Raw genomic sequence first — 20434 nt, forward strand, 5'->3', positions numbered from 1 at the left:
TGTCTTTTATTCCTCTAGAGAACAGATTAGTAATAATGGGAAAATTGCCAATGGAAGAAAAGAGAAGTTTTCATTTGGTCATTTAATTTCTCACTTCAAGAACAATTGTCAGCTCTAATCCTGTCATTTTTCTCTTTCAATAATCACCTTCTCATAAAGACCACTCATTAACTAAATGCCACCAAAATAACTTGTACAATCACCAATTTAATAAACGTACTGGCCAATTTGATAAGAAAGTATGTTTTTATTTAGCCTATTGTCAGTGTAATGGATGTAAAAACCCAATTTAAGAAAGTGATTATTATGAAACTTTATTTAACATATGATTAGAAAACAAAGTTGGTGAAAATACTTTATTCCAGATTGGTAATTCTTGGCTGGGGGATGGGCGAGGGAGATGGCACTGGCGAGTGCCTTTGTTCCCCACCAAACTGAGCTCTGTCATTCGGGGGCTCAGCAGCTCTCCCTCCCTTTGTTCTCCATCCTTCCCGCTTTCCGAGCAGAGCTGTTAACTTATGACCTCCCAGACGCTAAGTCGCGCTTGCTGTCAGAACACACTCCGTCTGGCCCCTCCGCTTTTGCCAGCCAGACTCGGAGGCTCTGCTTGGCCGGCAGGCTGCCCCTCCGCCTTGGCTCCCTCCCGCCAGTCCGTGGAGCGCGCACCACCTCGCCGCCCTTCCTACCCTCTTCCGTGGGCCTCTCGTCTGCGCTTGGCTCCGGAGACTCCGTTCTGCTAATCCTCTGGCGGTTTTCTGGGTTATTTAGGCAGGTGTAGGTAGAATCTAAGTGATCAGCAGGACGCGCGGTGAGCCCAGAGTCCTCCTATGCCGCCATCTTCCTCAACCCCACAGATTGGTAATTCTTAATTCATGTACAAGCCACCTTTGTTTGAAAAAAAAAAAAGCCATTGCTTTCTTTTTTTAAAACAACAATTCATTTAAAAAATGCAAAAACATGGAAAATAGTTCATCACTACAAAAAGCAAAAAATGTGCTAGTTCAATCTGAAAACTTTGATATGTTCAATTTATCTCTGGGAACACCAGACTTTGTGGTTTCAGATTAATACTTCTTGTGATTATTTAGGTACGGCCAAGATGGCAGAACAGCATGGAAGTTTTGTTATTGTTCCTGTTGTTGTTGTTGTTGTTGTCGTTGTTGTTGTTTTGTTTTGCATCTCTCGTCTCTGACATGCAGCCAGATCAACACAAAACAATCTTGCACACCTAGAAAACTGATTTTAGGATTAACACAGCAATCTGCACAGCCTGAACCACAGAACTTGGCAAGTATGCAGTGCGTAGAGGTGAACTGGGGAGAGAGAAGCCACAGAGGGCAGGGAGCCCTTTTTGCTTGTGGGGAGAGGACGGAGATGGAGGTAGAGTACAGGATTTATCCCTCCCCCCCCAAAAAAAAAGCATCTGGAGAGAAAGTGGAAAAATAGAAGCAGCCACAGGGACTGAACAAAAACGGGAGAAAGGAGAGGGTTTAAATTCCATGAAGACTATAAACAGCAGGAGTGCAGAGTCTGAAACTCTGCAGCCCAATACCTGGAGGTGCTCTGGTGGGAAGGGAAAATCCCTGGGATCAGAAAGTGAGGCTCTCAGGGTCCTCAGGCTACATGGAGACAGGCGGTTCCCCTGCTGGGATGACATTTGGTACAAGTTGTATGGTCACCCCACAGGCAAAGTTCCCAGTGGGCCCCAGAGAACAACCACATTCGCTGGTGCTGGAACAAGGACATTAAGGGGGAAGCCTGGTGCCAGATGTGTGTTGCGATTTTCCATAAACCCTGAAAAGATGCTTCTACAAGATTGTGCAAACTTTTTGGCGGCAGCCTGGTCACCCAGCCACAGGTTCTGGGCATTGGTAGCAGTATGGTCTTGTGAAAGTTCCTGGGGGTGGGCCATCACCCAGCCATTTCTTAGCAAGACCCTCCCCCAGAAGGTCTGAGTGGGTCAAAATCACAGTCCCTCAGAAGTGAGGGGTTGGGAAACACAGTCCCATTTGAGATAAAACTCAGGACTGATGTGCTATCTGGCAGCCTGACAGCTTGGTCACAGTCAGTGTAGAAGCACAAAGTATACAGAAGCTGGAGACAAAGGAGGGGTGCTTGATTGTCGGTGGTGGATAGCACTAGAGACTAGGAAGCTGAGTGACACCATTTTCACTCCTTCTGCACATGCGCATACATGCTTATACAAGCCACAGCCATCCACTCCAGTAAGCTAAGCAGCACCAACTAGTGGAGAATGGATCATTACATTAAATCCAGCCCAAATGGGCCAACAGCACTCTTGACAAAAACAAGTCTCAGCCTGCTTAGTTTACGGACTATAAAGTGCTTCAGAACTTAACTTCTATGGGAAATCAGATGTAAATTCAATTGTACTTCATTCTGTTCTCTGGTCTTTTTATTCATTTTTTTTTTCTTTTCTTATTCTTGAATATAGAAAGGAAAAATTCTATTTTTTTTCCATTTTATTAAAAACATTTTTGTTCCATTTTTTTTCTATTATATTTTTTCCTTTTTTGTGAATTTTTGAAATTGTTTTTTACTTTCATTATTTCATTTTATTCTATTGTATTGTATTCATTTCTTTCAAACTTTTGAAAATTTGAAAATTCAATGAATTAATAAAGTAAAAAAAATTTGAATTTCCTTTTTTTTCTTCTCCTTTTTTTTCTTACTTTCCCTTTTTTCTCTAATCTATCAAGCTTTTTTCAACAACCACACCAAAACATACCTAAGATCTTGCATCTCTATTTTGATTTCTTTGTGTTGTTTTTAATTTTTTAATTGTATTTTTTTTACTTTATTAATTCATTTTCTTACTCCAAAATGATGAAAGGAAGGAATTCACCCCAAAAGAAGAAACAGAAAGAAATGACAACCAGGGACTTAATCAACACAGGTACAAGCAAGATGTCTGAACCAGAATATAGAATCATGATAATAAGAATACTAGTTGGAGTTGAAAATAGATTAGAATCTCTTTCTGCAGAGATAAAAGAAGTAAAAGCTAATCATGATGAAATAAAAAATGTTGTAACTGAGCTGCAATCTCGAATGGATGCTATGGTGGCAAGGAAGGATGAGGCAGAACAGAGAATCAGTGATACAGAGAACAAAATTGTGGAGAATAATGAAGCAGAAAAAAAAGAGGGAGACTAAGGTAAAATAACAAGATTTAAGAATTAGAGAAATCAGTGACTCATTAAAAAGGAACAACATCAGAATCATAGGGGTCCCAGAAGATGAAGAGAGCAAAAGGGCTGACAGAAAACTTTCCTAACCCGGGGAAAGAAACAGACATCAAAATCCAGGAAGGACAGAGAGCTCCCATTAGATTCAACAACAACAACAAAAAGACCATCAACAAGGCATATCATAGTCAAATTCATAAAATACTCAGGCAAAGAAAGAATCATGGAAGCAGCAAGGGAAAAACAGTCCTTAACTTACAAGGGAAGACAGATCAGGTTTGCAGCAGATCTATCCACAGAAACTTGGCAGGCCAGAAAGGAGTGGCAGAACATACTCAATGTGCTGAGTTGGAAATATATGCAGCCAAGAATTCTTTCCCCAGCAAGGATGTCATTCAAAATAGAAGGATAAATTAAAAGTTTCCCAGACAAACAAAATTAAAGGAGATCATGACCACTAAACCAGACCTGAAAGAAATTTTAAGGGGGAATCTCTGAGGGGATAAAAGACAAAAAATAAATAAATAAAATAAACCAAAAGCAACAAAGACTAGAAAAGACCAAGGACTGGAGAACAGTACCAAAAACTCCAACTCTACAGGTGATATAATGACAATAAGTTCATATCTTTCAGTACTCATTCTGAACATCAATGTGTGAAATGCTTGATTCAGAAGACATAGAGTAACAGAAAGGAAAGAAAAAGAATAAGATTGATCTATATGCTGTTTACAAAAGACCCACTTTAGACCTAAAGACAACTTCAGATTGAAAATAAGGTTATGGAGAACCGTCTATCATGCTAATGGTCATGAAAAGAAAGCTGGAGTAGTCGTACTTATATCAGACAATCTAGATTTTCACATAAAGACCGTAACAGGAGATGAAGAAGGGCATTATATCATAATTAAGGGGTCTATCCACCAAGAAGACCTAACAATTGTAAACATTTATGTGCCAAATGTGGCAGCACCCAAATATACAAATCAATCACAAACATAAAGAAACTCACTGATAATAATACCATAATAGTGGGGGACTTCAACACCCAGCTTACAGCAATGGACTGATCATCTAAACAGAAAATCAACAAGGAAACAATGTCTTTGAATGACACACTGGACCAGATGGACTTAACAGATATATTCAGAACATTTCACCCCAAAGCAGCAGAATACACATTCTTCTCGAGTGCACATGGAACATACAAACTGGCACACAAATCATCCATCAAGTACAAAAAGATCAAGATCATGCCATGCACATTTTCAGACCACAACACTATGAAACTCGAAATCAACTACAAGAAAAATTTGGAAAGATAACAAATACTTGTAGACTAAAGAACATTCTACTAAAGAATTAATGGGCTAACCAAGTTTTAAAGAGGATATTAAAAATAAATGGAATCCATTGAAAATGATAAAACCACAGCCCCAAATCTCTGGGACACAGCAAAGATGGTCATAAGAGGGATGTATATAGCGATCCAGGGCTTCCTAAAGAAGGAAGAAAGGTGTCAGATACACAACGTAAGCTTCCACCTCAAAGAGCTGGAAAAAGAACAGCAAATAAAACCCAAAACCAGCATAAGACAGGAAATATTAAAGATTAGAGCAGAAATCAATGCTATAAAAACCAACAAACAAATAAAACAAAACAAAACACATTAGAACAAATCAATGAAACCGGGCGCTGGTTCTTTGAAAGAATTTACAAAATTGGTATCCCCTAGCCAATTTGATAGAAAAGAAAAAGGAAAGGAACTAAATAAATAAAATCAAGAATGAAAGAGGAGAGATCACAACCAACACTGCAGAAGTACAAGAAGAAGAAGAAGAAGAAGAAGAAGAAGAAGAAGAAAGAGGAGGAGGGGGAGGAGGAGGAGGAGGAAGAGGATGAGGAAGAGGGGGAGGGGGAGGATGAGGGGGAGAACAAGGGGGAGGACGAGGAAAAGAAGAAGAGAATATTATGAGCAATTATATGGCAATAAAATGGGCAATCTGGAAGAAATGGACAAATTCCTAGAAGACTATAAACTACCAAAACTGAAATAAGAATAAATAGAAAGTTTGAACACACCCATAACCAGCAAAGACATGAAATTAGTAATCAAAAATCTCCCAAAAAACAAGAGTCCAAGGCTGGAAGGCTTTGAAGGGGAATTCTACCAAACATTTAAAGAAGAGTTAACACCTATTCTCTTGAAGCTGTTCCAAAAAATAGAAATGGAAAGAAAACTTACAAATTCTTTCTATGAAGCCAACATTACCTTGTTTCCAAAACCAAAGACCCCGTTAAAAAGGAGAACTACAGAGCATTTTCCCTGTTGAACATGTATGTAAAAATCCCCAACAAGATACTAACCAATGAATCCAACAATACATTCAAAGAATTATTCACCATGGCCAAGTGGGATCTATACCTGGGATTCAGGGCTGGTTCAATATCCACAAAACAATCAATGGGTTACAGCACAACATTAAAAGAAAAGAGAAGAACCACGTTATCCTCTCAATAGATGCAGAGAAAGCATTTGATAAAACACAGCATCTTTTCTTGATAAAAAAGAAAAACTGAAGAAAGTAGGGATAGAAGGATCATACCTCTAGATCATAAAAGCCATATATGAAAGACACATAGTTCATATAATCCTCAATGGGGAAAAACTTGGGAGCTTGCCTCCTAAGGTCAGGAATGCAACAGGGATGTCCACTTTCACCACTGTTATTCAACATAGTATTGGAAGTCATAGCCTCAGCATTCAGACAGCACAAAGGAATAAAAGACATACAAATTGGCTAGGAGGAAGTCAAACTTTCACTCATTGCAGATGACATGATACTCTATATGGAAAACCCAAAATATTCCACCAAAACTGCTAGAACTGACCCATGAATTCAGCAAAGTGGCATGATAAAAAAAATCAATGCACAAAAATCGGTTGCATTCCTATACATCAACAATAAAGCGGCAGAGAGAGAAATCATGGAATCAATCCCATTTATAATTGCACCAAAATCCATAAAATACATAGAAATAAACATAATCACAGAGGTGAAAAATCTATACACTGAAAATTACAGAAAGCTTAAGAAAGAGATTGAAGAAGACACAAAAAAAATGGAAAAAGATTCCATGCTCCTGGATAGGAAGAACAAACATTGTTAAAATGTTGATACTACTCAAAGCAATCTACCTCTTCAAGGAAAATACCTATCAAAATAACACAAGAAGTCTTCACAGAGATAGAAAAAACAATCCTAAAATTTGTATGGAACCATAAAGACCCTGAATAGCCAAAGTAATCTTGAAAATGTAAACTGAAGCTGGAGGAATCACATTCCAGATATCAAGAGGTATTACAAAGATGTAAGCATAAAGACAGCATGGTACTGGCACAAAAAACAGACACTCAGATCAATGGAACAGAATAGACAATCCAGAAATGGACCCCTAAACATATTTTCAACTAATCTTTGACAAAGGAGGGAAAAAATATCCAGTAGAATAAAGACAGTCTCTTCAGCAAATTGTGTTGGGAAAAGTGGGCAGTGACATGCAGAAAAATGAATGTGGACCTCTTTTTTACACAATATACAAAAATAAGCTCAAAATGGATTAAATACCTAAATGTAAGAAATCCTAAATAAAATCCTAAATTAAAATCCTATAGAAGGAAACAGGCAAAAACCTCTTTGACCTCGGTGACAGCAACTTCTTTCTCAACACATCTCTGGAAGCAAGGGAAACAAAAGTTCGGACCTCATCAGAATAAATCTTCTGCACAGCAAAGAAAACAATCAGCAAAACTAAAAGGCAACTGGCCTAATGGGAGAAGATATTCATAAATGACATATCAGACAGAAGATTCGTATCCAAAATCTATAAAAAAAATTATCAAACTCAACACCCAAAAAACAAACAATCCAGTGAAGAAATGGGCAAAAGACATGAATAGACACTTCTCTAAAGAAGACATACAGATGACAAACAGACACATGAAAAAATGCTCATCACTTATCATCAGGGAAATACAAATCAAAACTACAATGAGATACCACCTCACACCTGTCAGAATGGCTAACATTAACAGTACCTCAGGCAACAACAGATCTTGGCAAGGATGTGGAGAAAGAGGATCTCTTTTACATTGTTGGTGGGAATGCAAACTGGTGCAGCCACTCTGGAAAAGAGTTTGGAGTTTCCTCAAAAAACTAAAAATAGAACTACCCTACAACCCAGGAATTGCACTACTAGGTATTTATCCAAGAGATACAGGTGTGCTGTTTTGAAGAGTCACATGAATTCCCAATGTTTAGAGCAGTGCTATTGACAATAGCCAAAGCATGGAAAGAGCCCAAATGTCCATCAGTGGATGAATGGATAAAGAAGATGTGGTACAAATATACAATGGAGTATTACTCGGCAATCAAAAAGAATGAAATCTTGCCATCTGCAACTACGTGGATAGAACTGGAGGTATTATGTGAAGCGAAATTAGAGAAAGACCAATATCATATGATTTCACTCATATGAGGAATTTAAGATACAAAACAGATGAACATAAAGGGAGGGGAGCAAAACATAAAAGAGTCTTAAATATAGAGAACAAACAGTGGGTTGCTGGAGGGGTTGTGGGAGGGGGGAGGGGCTAAATGGGTAAGGGGCATTAATAATCTACTCCTGAAATCATTGTTGCACCATATGCTAACTAACATGGATGTAATTAAGTAAAAAATAAATTAAAAAATAAAATAAATAAATAATTAACTAAATAAAAATAAGAATACTTCCTGTGATTATTTAAAATGAGAGTAAGTGACAGTAAATAAACATAGTAATACACATGTCACTCCACCAATAAAATAACCAGTGTTATAATTTGTGTATATAATTATGGATGGATCAAAGTGTGATAACTAAGTCATGTTAAGTATATTTACTTCATTATTTCACATCATAATATACTATAATTTCACAATTCTGCTATCTGATTTTACTTACCTCATGGTAAATTGCTATAAAGAAAAACAATTGTAACTTTTTTTTATGTTAGGTTAATTTTGGGCCATTATGCACAACAATGCAATGGATAACTTTGTATAGGAATATTCCTCTGAAACTCTACTTCAGAAGAGTTTTCAGGAAATGGAAATGCTACATCAAGGGACAAAAATCTGTATTGCCAAATAAACCTCAAGATTACTTTTTAACACTCTTGAGTAGCAATGTAATACAGTATATCTCTTTTACCACCCTTGTGTTTTCTGATATGTATGCATGCATGTGTACATGTACATATGTTTTTTTTTTATTTAAAAAATTTTTTTAATGTTTATTTTTGAGACAGAGAGAGAGAGAGCATGAACGGGGGAGGGCCAGAGAGAGACAGGCTCCAGGCTCTGAGCTGCCAGCACAGAGCCTGACGTGGGGCTCGAACTCACGGACCCTGAGATCATGACCTGAGCCAAAGTCAGACGCTTAACCGACTGAGCCACCCAGGCGCCCCTACATATGTTTTTATATTAAGATGACTATAAGAAAATTAAAGGAGCTGTATCAACTCCATCACCAGTAGCACTTTAATTAACACAGTCTGAACTTTCACTTAATTTTTTTGTGTGTATTGTATTGTGAACAATTAGATAAAGAATATAGTTAAGATGATTTTAGATGTTGATAAGAGGGTACTACAACTTTTCTTGGTTACACTACATTCCATATATAAAACTAGTCAATTGGCATTTACTGATATGCTCTGTTTCTCTCTGGGGTCGTAAAATGAATTCCGAGTTGAATTTTTCCTGTGGCCGGGGAAAGTAAATACCCATTGGATATCATATGATGAACTATCATCATTTTATATGAAGACTTTTAGATTACTTATCTGAATAGACAAAAATGATTAATTCAACAAATGAATTTAAGTGCTTACTATAACCTAGGTACTATATTGGAAATGGTTAACACTATTAATCAAAATAGAAGATGTAATGAGACCTAAGAGTTAGGTTAGTGATAAGGATTATATGAGTTAATATATTCAAAGTGATTAGGTATCATTTTCATTATGTTATATTATTATCAATAAAATGTCTTCTGTTTTGTTTTCTGAAGAAAGTATGTGCTTATCAGTTTTTAGTTTAGCAAATTTAATAAGAAAACTTGAGCACTGCTGGTAATTTCTGTAAGATATATTGGGGTCACAGATGCTATTAATGACTTCAAGCAGAGTTTCAAATTTTCTGGCTTCTTTTTCCTCTCTCAGTAGTGAAACGTGGTTGGTTTGATGGAGGGTGATGGAGAGTGATGGAATGTGGGGAGGATAATAATAACAACAAGAACAGTAACAATAATAGCAATAATTCAAACTAGTGTTCTTATAAAGATAGGTAAGTTCCTGTACACAAGAAGAGAGCACAGGACAGATATTGTCAACCGTTTACAATTGTGCATTGATACGGCTTGTATTGTTTTTAAATGGCCTCAAAGTCTTTTCATGTGTATTATCAAATTAAATTCCCACAACAAACCTATATATACATTTACAGTTGAGGAAACTAATACTCAAGGAGGGTGTTTTTCATCCAATATTTGAGACCGAGAGGTCAAATGATTTGCAAAATTATCCAAAGAAGAATGCAGCGTTTTTTAATCCAAGGACATGGTTGGTTTAGTTATGAATTAAGGTAAAATACTTCTTTGCAACAATTGTAAAGTTAAAAATCAGAAAAAAAAAGAGAGAGAGAGAGAGTCATAGAACCAGAAAAGCGCACCTGCCCTTGCCAGAAGCATTTCCTCAAGAGAAACAGCAAGGCATCCTGAGGGGTTCCATAGGTTGGGCCGTCTGAAGCAGCAGCGGCAGTTCCCCCCATAGCCAGTAGGTGGCAGCATTGGTCGGCCTGCACAGGTCTCCTCAGGGCCCGAGGTGGCTGTCTTCCAACTTCCCTGAGACTGGGACCAGCTCTCACTCTGCGCTGCGCAAGGGGTGGTGGGAAACAAGAACAAACACATCATCTGAGGTTCTGGACAGTAGTGCAGTGTCGATGCTCAGGGTGGTCATGTGTTTGCATTAGCCATATAGCTCAGAGCCCAGATCCGTTGCGTCCTGGACGGGCAACGTCAGCATCGGGCCTGGAGGGACATCCACGTAGCAACATTGAAAGCTGGGTGAAAGGAGGCACCCAAGGAGAGCAAGCATCCTTTTTGGGCTGCATAACTGAGAAGTCCTGCCCAAATGGAGGGCCACCCTAGTGCTCAGCACCCTGTGCTCCACCAAGGAACAGGCCAAAACACAGACACCTGTATAGTCAAGATGTGTCTAAGGGTGAGCTCAGGAAGACTGCTCTGAAAACAGACCCAGAGCCAGAGAACACACACCTTGTCCGAGCCCAGCAAGCTGCTGCACAGCCTGGAAAAGTGACCTCAAAGTCCCCATCTACAACAAGAGGGTGATAAAAAGCTATTAGATTCTCACAACTTTTTGACTTCCTCACTCTAAAGAGCAAGTTTGATGTGGACTTGAACCTAACACCATCTTCAAAACAGTGAGCAGGTGACTTTTAAGAAAATCAGTTGCCCTAGAAAGAGCAATTCCTTCATCCATTCAATAAACATTGAAGTAAGAAGCGGGCGAGATGCTGAGGTCAAAATGGAGAAAATGACTTACATGACCTCTGCCCTCTAGAGACTTGTTGGCAAGTGAGAAGATGCATAAAGAGGCAGTCAAGCAGCATGGAATTGGAACCCTTAGGGAGCTCTCTGGGGAGGTACATGAAGCTGACACCCGGCATCTGTGATAAGTGTTTTTGTGTGAAGAAGAGAACAGACAAGGACGGGAACTCCATGTGCAAAGAATGTGAAGGAAGCCCAGAGAGAAAGATGTGATGTGTTCCAGAAATTTGTAGAACACAATGAGGTTGGCACTGAAGGGGTGGGGCAATGTGACCTTGGTGAGGGGTAAAGTGGGCTTCAAGGAAAGGAAATCTACCAGTCATCTATTTAGGAACAATTGTAACAATTGAATTAGAAACCTATTTGTTTCAGCACCTGATCATTTCCCTGAAAAAACTTCCCACAGGCTGTCCTCTTAAGCAATGTCCTGTGAAAACAGTTCCAGGTCAGCTTTCTCTCTATGGGAGCTATTTCTGGGCTGTGAAACATCACTGGCAATTGTTGATCCCCAAAACCCGTTTGAATGAATCATTTCCTCTAAAATTATTATCCCATTTTCTCTCCAATTGACTCCAATACAACTGTTGTTCCTTTTGAAACCAGGGATGCAAGACCCTGCAGACACCAAAGTTTGATATACGGCTACTAGCTGCTTCTGACTGGAATCATGTAGCCCCTAGTTGCTATCACAGGAACCTGTAGAATTGCCTCAGGAAATAATATAAAGTTGATTTCCAAAAGTTTGTGGGATGTTTTTCTTTCTGCTTGAGATAACAAACATAATGTGTCATGTTTGCAAGAAAAAAAAAAAACTAATAATAACTTTAAGCTTAGTAATAGTCACAGGATCCAGAACTTTTGCCTTTAGAGGTAACATGTAAATCTAGAGGTGACATCATAATGCTATCCGCCAAGAAATGTTTTGCAGTTCCGGGCCCTTAAAGTGGAACAACCGGGCCACTGAAACAGAATGGCCACCTCACCACCACCACACTGGAACCAGACAAGGAGTAGCCAAAAGGAACAATATGATCAGGAAATGAAATTTTATGCCAGTCCTAATCTTCAATCACATTTATCCAGGACCCTGAAGTCTTTACTCCGAATTTTCACCCTTTAAAAACTCCTGCTTATAAGCGGTGCCTGGTTGTCTCAGTTGGTTAAGCAGCTGACTTTTGTGTTTGGCTCAGGTCATGCTCTCATGGTTCATGAGTTCAAGCCTCGCATCGGGCTCTGCACTCACTGTGTAGAGCCTACTTCAGGTCCTCTGTCTCTCTGTCTTTCTCTCTGCCCTTCCCCCATTCTCTCTCACTCTCTCAAAAATAAATAAATGTTAAAGTTAAAAACAAAAAACAAAAAACAAAAGTTCTGTTTGTAAGCCATCAGGGAGTTTGGGACTTTGAGCATTAGCTCCCCATTCTCCTGGGAAGTGCCACACCAATGTCAGTTTTTAGTGGCTTGCTGCACATTCGGTGGACAAACTCTTGTTTGGTTCAGTTACACCATCAGTCCTCTGAGGAAACTCCCCAGAGGCAACAATGACACCAACCTTTCCAAATATAATGATTAATTTTCAGTCTTCATTTTTCTCAATGACCAGAATTGGGTATCATGGATCTCTTTCTCTTGTTTTTCCTTCATCATCAGAGACTGGATACCTTTACTGGAAATTCTTCATCTCACTGCCCTCTTGCCTTTAGAGATTCCCACTCTCTCTGTTCAGATTTCTCCAGCATTTCATCTAGAGTCATAGTTGCAAATGCCAAATACCTCCTGAAAACCACCAAATGAATATTTCATACCTATCCTCTGTCCTGCACTCCAGACTAGGATATGGCTAGTAGACATACCACTCTTTCCTATTCTGAGGTGAGCCCTTGTCTCTCTTCCTCCTGTGTGCTTTCCTCAGCCCACCCCATATTAGAAAATGTAAACTCCATTTTCAATATCTTTGCCCAATTAAACTCAAAGCTAATACTTCACTTCTCCCATAAATCTAAAGGCATCATCAAATCCTATTGCCTTTCTGGTAGATAAATATGTCCTAAAACCACCCCATTTTCCACCCCATTACCCTTCTAACACACATTATTTTTCCCAACTTTTCACTCCTTCATTCTCCACGAAGACATTTGAGTAAGTCTTTAAAAATATGTCTTTCTCGAAACTCTCCCATTATTCTCCATGTCACTTGAAAGTACAATTACCTGGGACAACAAATAATCAAGCCTCATTGAACTCCCAGCCTTATTTTCACCATGTCTATTCTTCCCTACTCCACTGCAGGCACACAGAACACTTGGCTATTTTTCAACAATAATCCTTTCTCATAAGTTTCATACTTATAGTCATTTTTTTCCAGAAAACTTCTCTATTATTAGGGAATTTAACCTAACCACTATATGAACTAAACTCAAATCTTAGAGGCTTAACATCATAAAAATAAATTAATTCCTCTCTCAGGCAGAATAACATGTGATGGTTCCTAGTCAAGTTGTTCTATAAGTGGTGCTTATCCAAGCAGTGACTCAGAGATCCAAGTTCCTCCCATTAAATGTCTCTTTTTATTTACAGCCAGGCTTCAGCCAAGGAAAAAGAGAGAAAGGGAGAATTAAGTCTCATGTCCCAGAAGTAAATGATAGCACTCTTATTGATACTCCACAAGATGTTCTGCTCACATGGAATGCATTTGCAGTGACATCTCACTGAATGTCCTGTCGGTATAATATGACCCTCCACTTCTATTCCACAGGATGTCCTGTTCACATAGGATGTACTTCCATTGAAGTAATGAAACCATATCCACATGGTTTCATCCACTTGGGAGAATACTGAGACATAAAGCCCTAAGAGGGCAAACACATTTAGGAACATCTCTACCTAATGATAGGAAAGTATCCATCTCCAATAGAATACTGGCCATCTCTGCCACATTCAGTCACTTTGTTCACCAACAATTGCTAGATAGCCCTTTTTCCACGTATAGAATAAACCATCCTCATGAAAGAAAGTCAAAATCTGTCCAGTTATTGCAGCTCAAGTTCTCAGATTCCTGGAGGACTCAAAACAAAAGAGGGTCCTCTTGGCTTGCTCACTTACTAAGTAAAATATAAATAATTTCTGTCATCTGACTATCAGAGTCCAGAGTGCTAACCATTACACAATGGAACCGACTGTCATCTGACTATCAGGAGAACATAAAGGATACAGTTTATACAGTGGTAAAACTGAAACAAGATAATTCAAGAAATGTTTCTATTCAGAAAGCAGAGGAGAGTAATGGAGACAGACATAGTAATTCAGCAATAGAGACATACAAACATTGCTATAATGCAGATGGAGAAGCTTCTTCAAAAGGCCTTAGTTCAGATGTCAAGGAGAAAAACATTTAACCTTGTTGTTGGTAGCTCCCTGCTCCACCTTGTCAATTATTCTACCTTATCCATGCTGATTCCTAAATATATTTGGTGTGAACATGGGAGATATGTCTTCTTTGAGGGATGTACTAAATGTACTTCTGCTCCAATGGCTTAAGGTAACCCAAACAATCAATAGAGATTGTTGTGTGTGTTTAAAAATTTCCTGCAGCTTATTTGTTTTTAATCTTCTGGATGTTTTTGTAATAAAAATGATATTCTTATTTGTATGCTTCCAATAAATTTTAAGTGCTAGTAAGCAAAGTTATTTTATATTTTAAAAAATGCTGAGAGGAATAACAAGATGGTGACAGAGTAACAGGACCCTAGGCTCATCTCCTCCTATGAACACAATAAGATAACTATCAAATCATTGTAAATACCACAGAAATAATCTTGAAGACTGAAGGAACAAAATCCACAACTAGGGGTGCCTGGGTGGTTCATTCAGTTAAGCCTCTGACTCTTGATTTCAGTTCAGTTCATGATCTCATGGTTCATGGGATCAAGCCCCATGTTGGGCTCCATGCTTACAGTGCTGAATCTGCCTGGGATTCTCTCCTCCTCTCTCTCTTCCCCTTATCTCTTCTCAAAATAAATAAATAAACTTAAAAGAAAAACCCCACAACTACAGACAGATAATACACCACATTGAGGAAAGTAGGAAGTCCAGATGTATGCTTTAGGGGAGAAACAGATCACAGGTGCTGTGGATGGAAGAGAACTGTGGTTGTGGAGAAAGGTGAGAGAGAGAAGCACGGAGGGAAATGCAAAAGGAGAATATTTCCCCAAAAAACATAGGCTGGGAAAATGAAAGGTGCTTATTTTCATGAGTTTTTGCAGCCAGTGGGGCTCAAAGACTGGAGTTTTAAAGGTCAGTGGTGATAGAGCCTGGAGGACACTGTGCTGCTCCTGGAGAAAAGTCAGTAAACAACTCAGGGTCAGATAGTGTGGAACAACAATGTGAAGATTGCTTGGCGCTCACTGGGGAGAGATTATTCACTCTTCTCAGAGTATGTATGTCCCTGAGAGGCAGCGTTCCCCGAGACTCCTCTCTAAGAATAGGGAAGCTTGCCTGTGCCATTTTCCTACCCTGTCATTCAGGATAAACACAGAGCCACCTCAGGGAAGTAGCTCAGCATGAACACTGGCTGCCTAAGTTGCTACATCAAGCCCCACACTTGGTGCTCTGGTAGAACTGTCCTTGTCAGTCAAGCTTGTCGCAGACCTAGTGTGGTGATCCCAGAAGTATGTATTCTTTCCCTAGAGACTAGCCCAAAACTCTGCCCACACCATGTATCCCATGGCCAGAGAGTTCTGCAGGGCCTCAGTTCAGGGGAGTTGGTGTCAGGTCTCATTTAACATGCAGACCAGAGCACACTTGGCTAAAAGTCACCACATTCAGGCCAGGGACCAAACGCACCACACACAATAGGCAAGGAGAGACTCTGCAGATGACTGCCCTGAAGGATAGAACAGCTCAAACACAATGGCAGAACACACACAGCAAACACTGAAGACACTGCCTGAAGTGCCAGACCCTGGTCACCACATGACCTTTTATTCATAAAGCCATTACTTTCAAGAGCAGAAGACATAAATTGCTCTGCTCCTACATACAAGAAAGGAGACACAGATGAAATGCCAAGCTGGAGGAATTTATCCCAAATGAAAGAACAAGATAAGGCCACAGCCAGAGGTCTGAGCAAAACATATAAGTAATTGTCTGATGGAGAATATAAAGCAACATTCATAAGCATACTCACTGGGCTTGAGAAAAAAAATAGAAGACATCAGAGAGATCTTTACCACAGAAATAAAAGAGTGAAAAAAAAATCAATCAGAGATGATGAGTGCAATAAACAAGATTGCAAACAGGCTTCAAGCAATTAACAGCAGGCTGGAAAAGGCAGAGAAATTAATGAGTGACATAGAATATAAAATAATGGAAAATAATGGCGCTGAAGAAAAAAAAAAGAAGAAGAAGAATGCAACATGAGAAAAGACTTAAGGAACTCTGTGATTCCATCAAACATAAAAAAATGTATTATAGGAGTCTCAGAAGAAAAATAGAGAGAATTTATTTTGAGAATGATATCAGAAAACATCCCTAGCCTAGGGGAAAAAAACCCAGACATCCAGATCCAGAGGACTAGGAGAACTCCCATCAAAATCAACAAAAGGGGGCCAACACCAAAACACATTGTAATTAAATTTCCAAAATATAGTTATAAAGAAAAAAATTATCGTAAACACAGGTAGGACAAAAGAAGTCTTTAACTTACAAGGGAAAACCCATAAGTCTAGCTGGAGATTTCGTAATAGAACCTTGGCAAGCCAGAAAGGAGTGACATGATATACTCAAAATGCTAAATGGGAAGAAGCTTCAGCCAAGAATCCTCTATCCATCAAGGTTGTCATTCAGAATAGAAGGAGAGATAAAAAGTTTCCCAGACAAACAAATATTAAAAGAGTTTGTGATAACTCAACCAGCCCTGCAAGAAATATTAAAGGGGACTGTGAAGATAGAGTCCAAAAGTGGCAAAGACAAGAAAGGAACACAGAAAATCTCCAGAAACAATGACAAAATAAGTGATAAAATGGCACTAAGTGCATATCTAAGATAATTATTTTGGGGGCACGTGAGTGGCTCAGTTGGTTAAGCATCTGACTTTGGCCCAGGTTGTGATTTCATCCCACATCAGACTTTGCTGACATCTTACAGCCTGGAGCCTGCCCAGATATTGTGTCTCCCTCTCTCTGAGCCCCAGCCCCACTTGCACTGTGTCTCTCTCTGTCTCTCAAAAATGAATAAACATTTTTTTAAAGAAAATAGTTATTTTGAATGTAAATGGACTAAATGCTCCAGACAAAAATCACAGGGTGTCAGAATAGATAAAAACAAAAACAAAAACACAAGACCCATGTATATGCTGCCTACAAGAGACTCATTTTAAATATAAAGACACCTGCAGATTGAAAGTGAAAAGGTAAAGAAACATTTATCACAAAATAAATGTCAAAAGAAAGGCCAAGTAGCAATACTTATATTGGACAAACGACGTTTTTGTTCTTGTATTGTTTTTATTTTGCTTTGGTATCAGGTTAGTACTGGCCTCATAGAATAATTTTGAATGTGTTTTCTCTATTTCATTATTTTCAAGATTTTTTATTAAGGTTGTCATTAATTATTATTGTATTTTATTGTTTGATAGAATTCTCCAATGAAACCATGGGATCTTGGACTTTTCTGAGCTGGGAGATTTTTTATTCCAAACTCCACTTTCATTTCTGTTATTGGTCTGAGATTTCCTACTTGTTGGATTCAAAATCCATGATTCAAACTTGATAACCTTTGCATTTAATAGGAATTTTCTTTTTTTCCCTAAGTGATCTGATTGTTAGTATATAATTGTTTCGAGTAATCTGTTACCACGCTATGTATTTCTGTGGTTATCTGTTGTATTGCTTTCTCTTCCGTTGTCAATTTTGATTTTTGAGTCTCCTAGCTTTCTTTTCTTAGTTAATGTAGTTAAAGTATTGCCAATTTTGTTCATTTTTTGGGGGGAAAAATGGTTATTATTTTCAATGTTATCTTGTTGTTTATTCTGGTCTCTATTTTATGTATTTACTATTTTTATTTGTCGTTTCTTTCCTCTACTAAGTTTTAGCTAAGTTTCTTTTTCTAGGTCCTTGTGGTGTAATGTTAAGTTGTTTGTTTGCAGTTTTTTTTGGTTGTTGTTGTTGTTTGCTTATTTATTTTGAGAGGAGAGAGAGAGAGTGAGTGGAGCAGAGAGAAAGGGAGAGAGAGAATCCCAAGGAGGCTCCATCCACACTGTCGGTGCAGAGGCTAACATTGGGTTTGATCTCACCAACCGCGGACTGAAACCAAAATCTGGAGTTGGATGCTTAACCAACTGAGCTACCCAGGCACCCCTAAATTTTTTTTGCTTAATGAAATCATTTATAGCATATATTTCAATCTAACATCTGCTTTTGCTGCTCCCATAGATATTGTAATATCGTTTTCCTTTTCTTTTGTTTTGAGACATATTTTGATTTGCCATTTGATTTTTTATTTGGTTTATTGCTTGTGCAGTTTTGTACTATTTAATATTTACATATTAAATATTTACATTGTAGGTTTTCCAGCTTTGTGGTATAGTTGATCTTTAGTTTTGTAATATTGTGGTTGAAAAATATACTTGGTATGATTTCAGTCTTCTTAAATTTGTAATATTTGTTATGTCTCTTTTTGTGTGATTTAACCAGGGCATTTTTCTGTGCGTACTTAAAGAAAATGTGTGTTCCATTTTTCGTAGAGAGAATGCTTTATATATGTCTTTAGAACCATGTATTATGAAGGATGCTTTAGGCAAAAGATATTCTTGTTGAAAAAAAAATCTTTAACTGAAGGCACTTGTTTAAAGTAAAACACATCAGAGGGTAGGTGTGTGGGGGGCTGGGTGAAATAGGTAGGGTAGAGTGAATGAAGAGTACACTCATCATGGTGGGCACTGAGTAATCATGTATAGAATTGTTGAATCACTGTATTGTACACCCTAAACTAATAAAATACTGTATATTAACTATACTGGAATTAAAATTTAAAAATTTAATAAAGAAAAACAAGTGCTGAATCTTGGCTTATTTAATCATCATCATCTGTGTTTCTCTCCATATAAACTATTACTTTGAAATAATCTGAAACAACAGATGTAAAGTACACACTCAATCTGAGCTTTGTCTGAGAATTATAACTTGATTAGGTTTTTTTCTGATATAATTATTCAGCAAAGTCTTTAAAAAATTCCTTCATTCCTCTTTGGAGTGCAATAGTATCAGATTTTTCAAATGCTACAAGGACTTTCATTTCTGGCTCTGTCTGCTCTGTTTCACTTTGGCACATATTGACCAATTATATCCTGCGCTCCACTTTGTTTGAACCCTTTGCCAAAGGTAACTAGCAAAAAGAAACATATTCCAATTGAAGTTTTGATTTGCATTTCCCTGATGGTGATTTTGAGCATCTTTTTATGTGTTTGTTGGCCATTTGTATGTCCTCTTTGGAAAATTGTCTATTCAGGTCCTCTGCCCATTTTTTAATCAGAGTGTTTCTTTGTTTAGTGCTGAGTTTTATAAGTTATTTATACATTTTGGATGTTAACTGCTTATTGGATATGATATTTACAACATCTCCTCCTATAAAGTATGTTGCCTTTTTGTTTTGATGATGGCTTTCTTCACTGTGCCAAAACTTTTTATTTTGGTGTAGTACCAATAGTTTATTTTTGCTTTTGTTTCCCTTGCCTGAGAAGACACATCTAGAAAAAAATGCTTCAATAGTTGATATTAAAGAGACTACTGCCTATGTTTTCTTCTAGGAGTTTTATGGCTTCTGGTATCACATTTAGGAGAAACAAACAAACAAACACACAAACAAAAGATTCTTAAATATAGAGACCAAAATGCTGGTTTCCGGAAGGGAAATGGCTGAGGAGATGAATAAAATGATTAAAAAAAAAAAAAAAAAGGTTAACAGTGCAGTTATCTTGATGAGCACTGAGTAATGTATAGAAATGTGAATCATTATATCTTACACTTGATATTATATAAGACTGTATGTTAATTATACTTTAATTTAAAAAAAAAGTTACAGGGGCACCTGGGTGTTTCAGTCAGTTAAGCTTCTAACTCCTAGTTTTGGCTTAGGTCAGGATCTCATGGTCCCTGAGTTTAAGCCCTGTGTTGGGCTCTGCACCTCCTATGTGGAGTCTGCTTGGGATTCTCTCTCTTTCCCTTTCTATGACCTTCCCCTGCTCATTCTCTCCCTCTCTATTTCTCAAAATAAATAAATACTCTTAAAAGAAAGAGTTACAAATATCCAGGCATAAAGTCATGTATATGAAAAGCACAATATAGGGAACATTGTTAATAATATTGTAAAACATTGTATGGTGACGGATGGTGATTATACATATCATAGTGAGCATTGAATAATGTACAGAGTTGCAAAATCAATATATTGTACACCTGTAACTAATATAACATTATATGTTAATTATACTTCACTAATAAAATAAAGGAACACCATTATTGCTTTGTTTTCTATCCAGCTGTCCTAGAATCATA

Source organism: Panthera uncia (assembly GCF_023721935.1).
Source record: "Panthera uncia isolate 11264 chromosome A1 unlocalized genomic scaffold, Puncia_PCG_1.0 HiC_scaffold_17, whole genome shotgun sequence".
Lineage (NCBI taxonomy): Eukaryota > Metazoa > Chordata > Mammalia > Carnivora > Felidae > Panthera > Panthera uncia.